Source organism: Thalassophryne amazonica, chromosome 5, assembly GCF_902500255.1.
Source record: "Thalassophryne amazonica chromosome 5, fThaAma1.1, whole genome shotgun sequence".
In the NCBI taxonomy this organism is placed as follows: domain Eukaryota; kingdom Metazoa; phylum Chordata; class Actinopteri; order Batrachoidiformes; family Batrachoididae; genus Thalassophryne; species Thalassophryne amazonica.
The window spans coordinates 120,776,927-120,788,497 of NC_047107.1; positions in this window are offsets into that span (position 1 = coordinate 120,776,927).

The window sequence follows — 11,571 nt, forward strand, 5'->3', positions numbered from 1 at the left end:
CAGTACATTATGTGACATGTGCTTTGGTGTAAAATTTTAAAGAACTTGCACAACCCTAATAATGTAAGAGAAGTTTTTTTTTAAAGTATTTTTGGGCAGTTTTCTGCATTTATTGTGTGGGATGAGAATTTTCTCTGGATGTGCAGTTTTCAGAGTTTTTGTGATGTTCTGGGCCATTTCTGAGATCATTGTAAATCCGTTGAGAAAAATTTTGGGTGGGTGGTGCAGCGTGTGTCATCCGTGCAAGTTCAGTCTTTCCTCATATGCATGGGAACCATAATAGTGCTGTTGAAAACGGAAAGCTAAAAGGCGCAATGTCATTGGTTACTCTTTCTACAACAGCAAACTTCAGCCAGTCAGAATCTCTGGAAATCTAAAGTCACTGAAAGTACCGGATGTGGACTTTGTGAGTCTCTGCAAGTTTGGTCTGTGGAGCTGCGTCTGTAATATGGCCAAAATTACAGAGAGAGAGAGAGAGAGAGAGAGAGAGAGAGAGAGAGAGAGAGAGAGAGGACGAATACCGCGTTAAAGACATCGATAGGGGTGTATTTAAAAAAAAAAAAAAGGTTTAAGTGGACATGTTTGGAGCGGGAGGTAGAGGCAAACAGGACAAAGGCAAGACTTATTTGTCCGCAAGCTCCCTGTTAATAAATGGACTGCATTTATATAGCGCTTTTCCATCTACATCAGACGCTCAAAGTGCTTTACATATCAATGCCTCACATTCACCCCGAGTGTCAGGCGTCCACTACACACCGGGAGCAACTAGGGGATTAAGGACCTTACCCCAAGCCCTTACCCTAACCCTAACCCTTTCTGGTCAGGCTGGGATTTGAACCGAGGATCTTCTGGTCTGAAGCCCAATGCTTAGCCACTAGACCGTCACCTCCCCTGTATAGCCCTCTGCATCCTATGTTCGGATTTCATCAACAAAACCTTGGAAGAACACTGCAAGGCGAAGAACATGTAATCAAATTAATATTAAATGGACTAATCTTCCCGGGTCCAGAGCGCGGAAGAGGCAACAGCGAGCCCCAAAGACCACAGCACCCGTACCGGTCAACGACCGAACATCCTGTGCTCAGGTGCGTGTCCAGTAACTCTATTCATAGCAATTTAATGTGTTTGCAATCACTGAAATTTTATGTGTGGTGTTACTGTGCATGTACTGAAGTGCAATTCAGCACTGCAAAACCAGCATTTGTATATGGGTCTTTGTCAAAATTTGTTTCCGTGTTCTGTTTATTTTGTCATATTAAAGCGCTAACTTGAAAAAAAAAAAATTTATTTTATGGCTTTATTTTGACACAAAACATGCTTTTTTCTGAAAACACGACCCATGTGGAGAGCACAAAGCAAACAAACCCTTCTTCTTCTCTTGTGGTGTATACCGGCAGCCAGCATCCTTATTGTTGTTACATTACTGCACCTGCAGCGTCAGTCTGTTATAGCCGTACTAAATGTTCTCGGTGAGTCCAGTGTTTTTTTCAAGTATTTAAAAGCTAACAATTCCCCCTCTTACTTGACCTTATGGTGAAAATATTTCCCACAGAAAGCAGCAAACTGGTTAGAAGACTAGTAGAGATGCTTGTTTGGGGAATTTAAGCCATATTTGTGCAGGTTGGTTATGTTTGAGTGCTCTTTGAGCATGTTAATAGTTTCCCCACAAATGCTGTAAATTACTCCCTGTTTTGGTCTAATTTTTATGGAAATGCACGAAATGCTCAAAAACATGGCCAATCCGACGTAATGTGAACTTAATAACCGACAATAGAATTGTTAAGCAAAAAGGCTATTTGATGTCGGTGGATCGAAACATTTTTTATCCATTCTTAACCAGGGCTTGATATAAACGAATTTTCCCCACTGGCCACAGGGAAAGTAGAATTTAGAAGTTAGTGGTCCACAGTGTAGGAGCACTGGCCCATGGTTTTGCGTGCGAGAGTTCATGATATTCCAACCTGAAATCCTGCAAATAAAACTGCCTATATAATATAAACCAATCCAGACAAAACATAAAATAGTCTATGGACCATGAAGTTAAAAAAAAAAATAGAATTTATCAGTGGGCATTGTCAAGTGCAAAAAAAATAAAGTGACTCCCATAAAATATAGAGGACATTTTTTAGCAACCCTCAGAGTTGGCTAACTCACTGTCAGAAATGTAAAATACAGATGTAGGTCCATATCAAACTAAAAAGTATGCCTTGTCTGGACTGGAGTTAAAAATCTAAAAATTGAAAAAAAATTATGCTTGGCTCCTTTGCTAATGTTGTCACCATAGGGGTTTCCACAAAGGCAACCTGGTTAGACTTTTAAAACTAGCGTCAAAACAGCCAGGGTCTACCAGGACCAAGCATATATTTTACTTACTTGTCAACATACGACAGATAGGCCTGCAGATTTGGCAGAAAAACCTCATTATTCTCTTGGTCGTGACCAAGCCACTGCCATTTCTGTGACCAGGTCGGGACAAAACCTCTCTTTCTCTTGTTTCTTTCATATGGCCTGTCTCTCCTCCCTTAACTCATCATCACTAAGCTTCCTCTTCTGGCCAATTCCTTTAGCAAAACTCTTTCCTGGTTGTTGTCCGGGTTGGGTGGTTGTAGTTTTAAACATATTTCAGTTTGAATTTCAAAGCGTTTTGTTAGATTGTGTCTTATTCGTCTTCATTTCCTGCAGCTTCCCGCACATTTAAGATGCTAAGGAACATTGCCGAAGATCAGTAATGGAAACGGCCCGAACGCACGCTCCACGCATCTAAAACATACATTTCAATGTGCGCGAGATTCTGCGGAAGCATGGGAGCAAGACCAAACAAACATGGCGGACTCTGTGAAGTTTGACATGGAGATGTGAAGAAATTCGACTTTGCCGCCACAAAATATGGTAAAATAAATAGAATTTTGCGTATTTTTGTAGTGGCCCAAGCACGCCTCATTGATGAATTGTAGTGGCCCGAAAGTGGGCCAGATTGGTGCCAGGCAGCGGGCAAATGGCTATGTCAAGTCCTGTTAACAGGAACCAGTTTTCGATACCCATCCCTAGTCAGGGAGGTGACCAAAAATCTGATGGTCACTCTGTCAGAGGCTCCAGCATTCCTCTGTGAGAGAGCAGAACCTTTCAGAAGGACAGCCATTCTCTGCAGCAATCCACCCAATCAGGCTTGTATGGTAGAGTGGCCAGACAGAAGCTATTCTTTAGTAAAAGGCACGTGGCCAGCCCACCTGGAGTTTGTCAAAGGCACCTGAAGGACTCTCAGACCATGAGAAACCAAATTCTCTGGTCTGATGAGACAAAGATTGAGCTCTTTGGTGTGAATGCCAGGCGTCATGTTTGGAGGAAACCAGCCATCCCTACAGTGAAGCGTGGTGGCAGCATCATGCTGTGGGGATGTTTTTCAGCAGTAGGAACTGGGAGACTAGTCAGGATTGAGGGAAAGATGAATGCAGCAATGTACAGAGACATCCTGGATGAAAACCTGCTCCAGAGCGCTCTTGACCTCAGACTGGGGCGACGGTTCATCTTTCAGCAGGACAATGACCCTAAGCAGACAGCCAAGATATCAAAGGAGTAGCTTCAGGACAACTTTGTGAATGTCCTTGAGTGGTCCAGTCAGAGCCCAGACCTGAATCAGATTGAACATCTCTGGAGAGATCTGAAAATGGCTGTGCACCGACGCTCCCCATCCAACCTGATGGAGCTTGAGAGGTACTGCAAAGAGGAACAGACAAAAGTGCCCAAAGATAGGTGCACCATGTGGCATCAGCGAAGTATTGAGCAAAGGGTGTGAATATGTATGTACATGTGATTTCTTACTTTTTTTATATATATATATATATATATATATATATATATATATAATATATATATATATAAATTCTCAAAAATAAAAAAAAAAACTTTTTTTGCAAAGAGGAATGGGCCAAACTGCCCAAAGATAGCTGCACCAAGCTTGGTGGCATCATATTCAGAAGACTTGAGGCTGTAATTGTTCCCAAAAGTGCATCAAAGTATTGAGCAAAGGGTGTGAATACTTATGCACATGGGATTCTAGTTTTTTTATTTTTAATAAATTTGCAAAAAAAAAAGATCAAGTTTATTCAGCAGTTTGCAATAAAACAAAACAAAACTGATTTCTCAGCCATCAACCCATGCAACCGAAAGGGTGTAGGCAGAAAGCAAAGCTTATATACACCTGCTCCTTTTACCTCAGTACTTTTACTTATCACATGCAAACCCAAACAAAACAAAGTGAGCAGAACAGCAAACACAGACATCTTAAATAATCAATAAACTCAAATTCCTAATCATATCCACACCGATAACAGCACACATCGCATAATAAAAAAAAAAGTACAAAATTAATAACTTAATTGTCCATACTTAACAACAGCTGTATAGTCCTTCAACCATATATTGAATTTTCAGAGATTTAACAACTTCACATATTCAGAGAACATCATTTCCTTATATTCGTGACTGATTTACATTTGGACTTCGCTTGAGTTCCTTCAACAGATTATTCCATATTTTAGGGCCACAAGTAGAAACACAAAAGCCTTTCCTGGTTGTCCGAGCGCCAGCAATTTTAAAATGATACAAGCCCTTAAATTATATTTATATATAAAAAAATAAACTTTTTATGCTGTCCTTGTGAGTCAAATTTTGAGGGAACAAATGAATTGTACTCTCTTTGGAATATAATTAAATAATTATTTGCACCCCTCCCCTGATCAATAAGAGACTTTGTTTGGTGAAAACCTACTTTCTTCAGGTTGGGGTGCCATTAAGGGAAATGTCCTCCTATATACCCAGTCTTGTTTTGAACAGCTTTGGCTTAGTTGTTATATTTTTGTCAGGATTGTTGATTCACACGTCTGTGATCTTGCTCTGTTTGCAAGTGGTATTTTGTTATTTTATTTATTATTTTTAGATTAACCCGGCAGCCAAATGGAAAAATATGATTCCTCCTGATCCTCGCAGATGTTACAGCCATCATGTCAGCTGAGGAGGCGGCAAGTGGGAAAGAAGTCCACTGGGCTGAGCTCTAGGAGAGAGATATCTGGTCAGTCCACCTTCAAAACACAAAAAGCGAGCCAAGCAGATGCACTGTCAGCACCTGGGTATATAATGCAAACAGGTACACTTACAGTCACAAGTTTCAGTACGGAATTTGGTTTTCAGGAGGCCGAGTTGAAGAGCCGCCGATGTAAATCTTGTTAATCTTCCCTTGCGTTATGTGGACTTATTTGCACATCTCTGGTCTTGAACGTAGGGCGGGTGAAGAGTCTGAGCAGCTCTTGTGGGCACTCACGCCACCTCACAGCGCTGCACATCAATGACAACAACCTGACCCGCATCCAGCCGAAAATCTCCAAGCTGCCCAACCTGGTTTACCTGACCTGTCGTCCAATAGCTCCGCAGCCTGCCCGCCGAACTGGGCAACATGGTCTCTCTCAGTCTGCTTCTACAGGATAAAATCTATGATATTGCTACTTCAAGTTTTCATTTTCAAGTCATCCACTTTGATTCCCAAACTGTGGGATTCAAACCTAAATTTTGAGGGTTTTCAAGAAGATAGAAATCTATCATTCTGTTGCACAAATTAATTTTTTTCAGATTTTTGTCTCACAAAAACATTCTTTGATGTTATTGTGCAAAGGTGACCATGCAGTGCTTTTAAAGAATGAACAATAGAAGTAACAAGATGGAAGGAAAGGAGTGAAACCCCAGCAAAAAAAATAACTTTTCCTTCTTTTCTGGCAGGGAATTGCTTTTAAACAACAATCTTTTAAGATTCTGCCTTATGAACTTGGGAGGCTTTTCCATTACAAACCCTGGGCTGAAAGGGTGAGTAGTTCTTACTGGGTGTCTCGTCGTCTTCTCTTACTTTGTCAGCCTTGAATTTTCATGTTGTTTTGTTTTTAAATGCAGAGGTTACACTGTTTATCATAACTAGAAACTGTACAAATAAGATTGTTGTCTTCCTGGCAGTCCTTGAACTACTCGTGCAAGGCAGCTTTGGTCATACAAAAATGTAATGAGTAATTAATTAAAAGCTTAAATAGTGATATTTTGACAGAATCACTTATTATAGGTGTTTCATTTAAAATTCACCAAAACAAAATAGTGTTCGCATGATCTAAATATTGTATAAACAATAAATAAATAAATAGACCGCATTGCTGTAGACACTCAAAGTGCTTCACAGTGGTATTTGCCCATTCTCTCTCTCTCTCCTCTCTCTCTCTCTCCCTCTCTCTTCGCTCTCCTCTCTCTCTCTCTAACACACACCAATGTCAACTTGCTGCCATGCGAGGGGCTCAACTGCGCCCCGGAGCAACTAGGGTACTGCTCACTAAGGTGCTCCAACGCACCTTAGTGGAGTTCCTGTTTGACAACCTACATCTCTGGTTCTCAAGACCAGGCACCTAAGTGGCTCTACTCTACTCTTTTCTACTCTCCTATTGTTATTCTTCCTTTTAGATATTTAGATATACCTTTGTATACTGGCATAGTTCCACCTTAGAATTGGAATATAAGATATACCTTACTGAATTTTCATGAATCAAACTTGTCGAAGGATCCTCTGGTCAAGTTCAATGCTGTCACCTCCTCCACAAAAAATAAAAATTCTGTGTAGCTGTGAAGCCTGAATGACTTTGAGACCAAATTTTCTTGCCTTCATCCAAGACTGGAATGACAACTAGTAAAATAATTGGAATTTGTGTTTCTCAGAAACAGGAGTACTGTTAAAGTTCACACAGAAAATGTCTGTCTTTCGTCTTCAACGGGAGACGGGACTTTTTTTTTTTTTTGGGTCCATTTGTCAACTACATACAGAGGTTGACTAGTTTGTTAAATCAGGTCAATGTTTGCAAAGATTTCTACCACGCATGAAACTACTATGGCTGAGTAAGGGTATCGTTATCACAGATCTGTTTCCCACCCACCCCACCCCCTTTCTCTAATGCTATGCAATTTTTATTTGCATACAGGAAATCCTTTTCCCAGACATCCTCATCTGTACCAGGAGCCAGACGGAACCAGAAAGCTTTTGAACTACTGCTCGACAATCTAGCAGTAGTCATCGCCACGTCACCGGTAAGTCCGTACTCATGGATGTTAAACTGGTGAGTTAGCGTAAACGTGAAGAACTAAATCGCTTTCCCCTCTCTGGTCCTGCTTCTTTCAGTGCACCCAGAACATCTCCCCCAAAGACCATGGATCACTCTGAAGGAGCGAGACCAAATGAGTTCCACAGTGACTCACATCACAAAGTAACAATGTCTGAGATGATTTAATGTCTGCATCTATCAGTTTTCATGTTTTGATTTTTTTTTTTTTTTTTTTTTTTTTTTTTTTTTTTTTGCGCCAGAGTTCTGCACCATTTTCATGTAAAAATTCACTGTTTGAACCACAACTTTAAACAAAGTTTGGTTCATGTTTACTGTGATGCTGAAGACTGTTGTATCAAAGTAACAGCTCAGGCTCCAGATTTAGCCCACAAGAAAATAATTTCATAACACCCCTGTTCTTTCTCACACTTATCTTGGTCAATTTTCTTGCCTATTTTTAAGTAATTGCACAACATTTGTGTTGCACACACACACACAGACACTGAAATGGAGAAAGAGGAGGAGGGACTCGCCAGAAATCACATAATACTAAACCTTCTCAGTCAGAGTTTTTAGGATGAGTAGGAGCAGTGCAATCAAAAAGACATTATCACCTGTATGTGTGCAGCCAGCAATAGCTACAAGTAGAGCCATCTATAAACATGAGGTGTCTTGAGAAAACACAGAATCAGGATCCAGTTTACTGTTCCAAGTTTGATTACACAACAGACTGTAAGATTATATTTACCAGTACTCTTAAACAAATGAGCAGAAATGAACGGTTACTACGGTGCATCCAGAAAGTATTCACAACGCTTCACTTTTTCCATGTTATGTTACAGCCTTATTCTAAAATGGATGATATTCATTTTTCCTTCAAAATTATACACAATATGAGGGCTGTCAATAAAGTAACGGTCCTTTTATTTTTTTCAAAAACTATATGGATTTCATTCATATGTTTTTACGTCAGACATGCTTGAACCCTCGTGCGCATGCGTGAGTTTTTCCACGCCTGTCGGTGACGTCATTCGCCTGTGAGCACTCCTTGTAGGAGGAGTCGTCCAGCCCCTCGTCGGAATTCCTTTGTCTGAGAAGTTGCTGAGAGACTGGCGCGTTGTTTGATCAAAAATTTTTCTAAACCTGTGAGACACATCGAAGTGGACACGGTTCGAAAAATTAAGCTGGTTTTCAGTGAAAATTTTAACGGCTGATGAGAGATTTTGAGGTGATTCTGTCGCTTTAAGGACTTCCCACGGTGCGAGACGTTGCTCAGCGCTCTCAGCCGCCGTCGTCAGCCTGTTCAAGCTGAAAACCTCCATATTTCAGGCTCTATTGATCCAGGACGTCGTGAGAGAACAGAGAAGTTTCAGAAGAAGTCGGTTTCAGCATTTTATCCGGATATTCCACTGTTAAAGGAGATTATTTAATGAAAGACGTGCGGACGGGTCCGCGCGTCGGCTCGTACGCTCCGCCACAGGAAAAACACCTCTGTTGGAAGCCTTAAGCACAAGTTGGAACATGTCCTGCTGTTAAACAATTTCTCATATACTCACTCCACTGAAAGCCATCAAAAGCCGCCTGGATTTTACAAATGGTTATCAACACGGAGGTGTTTTTCCTGTGCCGCCGCACCGCGTCGGCACCCGTCCGTACGTCTTTCATTAAAAAAAATCTCCTTTAACAGTGGAATATCCGGATAAAATGCTGAAACCGACTTCTTCTGAAACTTCTCTGTTCTCTCACGACGTCCTGGATCAATAGAGCCTGAAATGTGGAGGTTTTCAGCTTGAACAGGCTGACGACGGCGCCTGAGAGCGCTGAGCGACGTCTCGCACCGTGGGAAGTCCTTAAAGCGACAGAATCACCTCAAAATCTCTCATCAGCTGTTAAAATTTTCACTGAAAACCAGTTTAATTTTTCGAACCATGTCCACTTCGATGTGTCTCACAGGTTTAGAAAAAATTTTGATCAAACAAAGCGCCAGTCTCTCAGCAACTTCTCAGACAAAGGAATTCCGACGAGGGGCTGGACGACTCCTCCCACAAGGAGTGCTCACAGGCGAATGACGTCACCGACAGGCGTGGAAAAACTCTCGCATGCGCACGAGGGTTCAAGCATGTCTGACGTAAAAACATATGAATGAAATCCATATAGTTTTTGAAAAAAAAAAAAGGACCGTTGCTTATTGACAGACCTCGTACATTATGACAATGTGAAAGTTTTTTTTTTTATTTTAATTTTTGCAAATTTAATAATAAAAACTAAGAAATCACATGTACATGAGTAATTACAGCCTTTGCCATGAAGCTCAGCATTGAGCTCAGGTGCCTCCTGTTTCCACTGATCATCCTTGAGGTGTTTATACAGCTTAATTGGAGTCCACCTGGGGTAAATTCAGTTGACTGGACATGATTTGGAAAGACACACACACCTGTCTACATATAAGGTCCAGTAGTTGTCAGTGCATGTCAGAGCACAAACCAAGCATGAAGTCATTGGAATTGTCTGTAGTCCTCTGAGACAGGATTGTCTTGAGGCACAAATCTGGGGAAGGGTACAGAAACATTTCTGCTGCTTTGAAGGTCCAAATGAGCACAGTGGCCTCCATCATCTGTAAATAGATGATGTTGAGATCCACCAGGACTCTTCTGAGAGCTGGCCGTCCGTCTAAACTGAGCGATCGGGGGAGAAGGGCCTTAGTCAGGGAGGTGACCAAGAATCCGATGGTCACTCTGTCAGAGCTCCAGCATTCCTCTGGAGAACGTTCTAGAAAGACAACCATCTTGACAACAATTCACCAATCACGCCTGTATGGTAGAGTGGCCAGACGGAAGCCACTCTTTCGTAAAAGGCACATGGGGCCCACCTGGAGTTTGCCAAAAGGCACCTGAATGACTCTCAGACCATGAGAAACAAAAGTCTCTGGTCTGATGAAACAGAGATTGAACTGATTTGTGTGAATGCCAGGCGTCATGTTTGGAGGAAAATTAATTGAATAGTTTTATTCAGCCTACAAAGGGAGGGAAAGAAAACTAGAAAATCTAAAAAGAAAAAAAATACAATCTGACCATTTTGAAAAGAGGTTACCAGCTTTTCCTATAGGACAAGTACACTAAAAAGATTAATGTCAATGCCTGGAGGACATTTACCATTAATGCAGGTACAACAAATTTTGCCAGAAGCTCAAGAGGCAAACATGCTCAAATGAATAAAGGCCATCTCCAAAATCCAAGGAGTCCTGGCTCTACCTAGCAGCTGCTATTGCTATCAGGCAGCGAACATACGCTGTCTTACATTTTAGCTTTACTTTGCAAAACCAAGACAACCGTCCTTCATGTGCGTCACTGGAGCTGAATCCTGTCCCAAAAAAAAAAAAAAAAAAAAAAAAAAAAAATCACAACAAAAACTTTCTATTCCAGCCGTGCTTGGATCCCCTACCTCCACCCGGGAACTAATGAATTAACAATCTGGTAGTTTGGTGTACAGTGAGGGCGGGGGCTCAGATGAGAAAACACTTTGGTTACAGTGCCCAATTCTCCAATTCAATCAAATAATCTTTTCTATCCTTATCCTTATCTGATCCCGTATTTCAAAAACAGTACAGAAGGAAGTGCAGTGGGCTTTAAAGAAACTTCTTTAATCTTCCAAACTGGCATTTCCTCATATATGCAGACTAGGTGCTTTTTCCAATGTCAGATGCAAAATTTCCCTCAGGCACCAGACTTGAATGCAGCCAACAAGCTTCTGGAATTGCAACCAACATGCAAAGGATTAATATCTGTTTTTATGACAAACCAGTTTGAAATACCCCTCTCCTGACAGGATTAAAATTGCCTGGGAGCAAGATTGAAACCTTTCACTAGCCAAGGACACATGGGATTCAATACTTAAGATGGTTAATTCAACATGTCACTGTGCACGTCAATGTCTGTTACAATTTAAGGTTGTGCACAGGGCACGTACATCAAAAAATAAACCATGAAGTATTACCCGGAAGTGAATCCCTGTTGTCAAAAATGCAGAAGTGGAGATGCTTCCCTGATCCATACACAACCAGTCTAAGGTTTGAACCCACTTTCACCACTCAATTGAATGGGAAAGTGTCCACTGCTGTCAGTTTATAATTTGCATTTTGTTTTTCTGTCACTTTTAAAGGTGTGCTGTTCTTCTTCAGCTCCATGGTGCTGACGGTTGTGGCAGTCCCTCAATGATGAGGAAGATCGTCTCTTGATCAATTCCCAGATGAGATGTGGGCGTGGAGAAAAACTGCATCCACCGTGGATCTGCGTGGGTTTTTTTAATGTGGGAATATCGTTGCATGCCGACAAACACTGTGTTTGACAGATCCTTAGTCTGGACCAACGGATGGGAAACCCAGATGATTGGGATCTGAGGACTTGTTGGACCCTTCATCTGCCTTCACAGCCAGTTGGATTACAAGCCATCA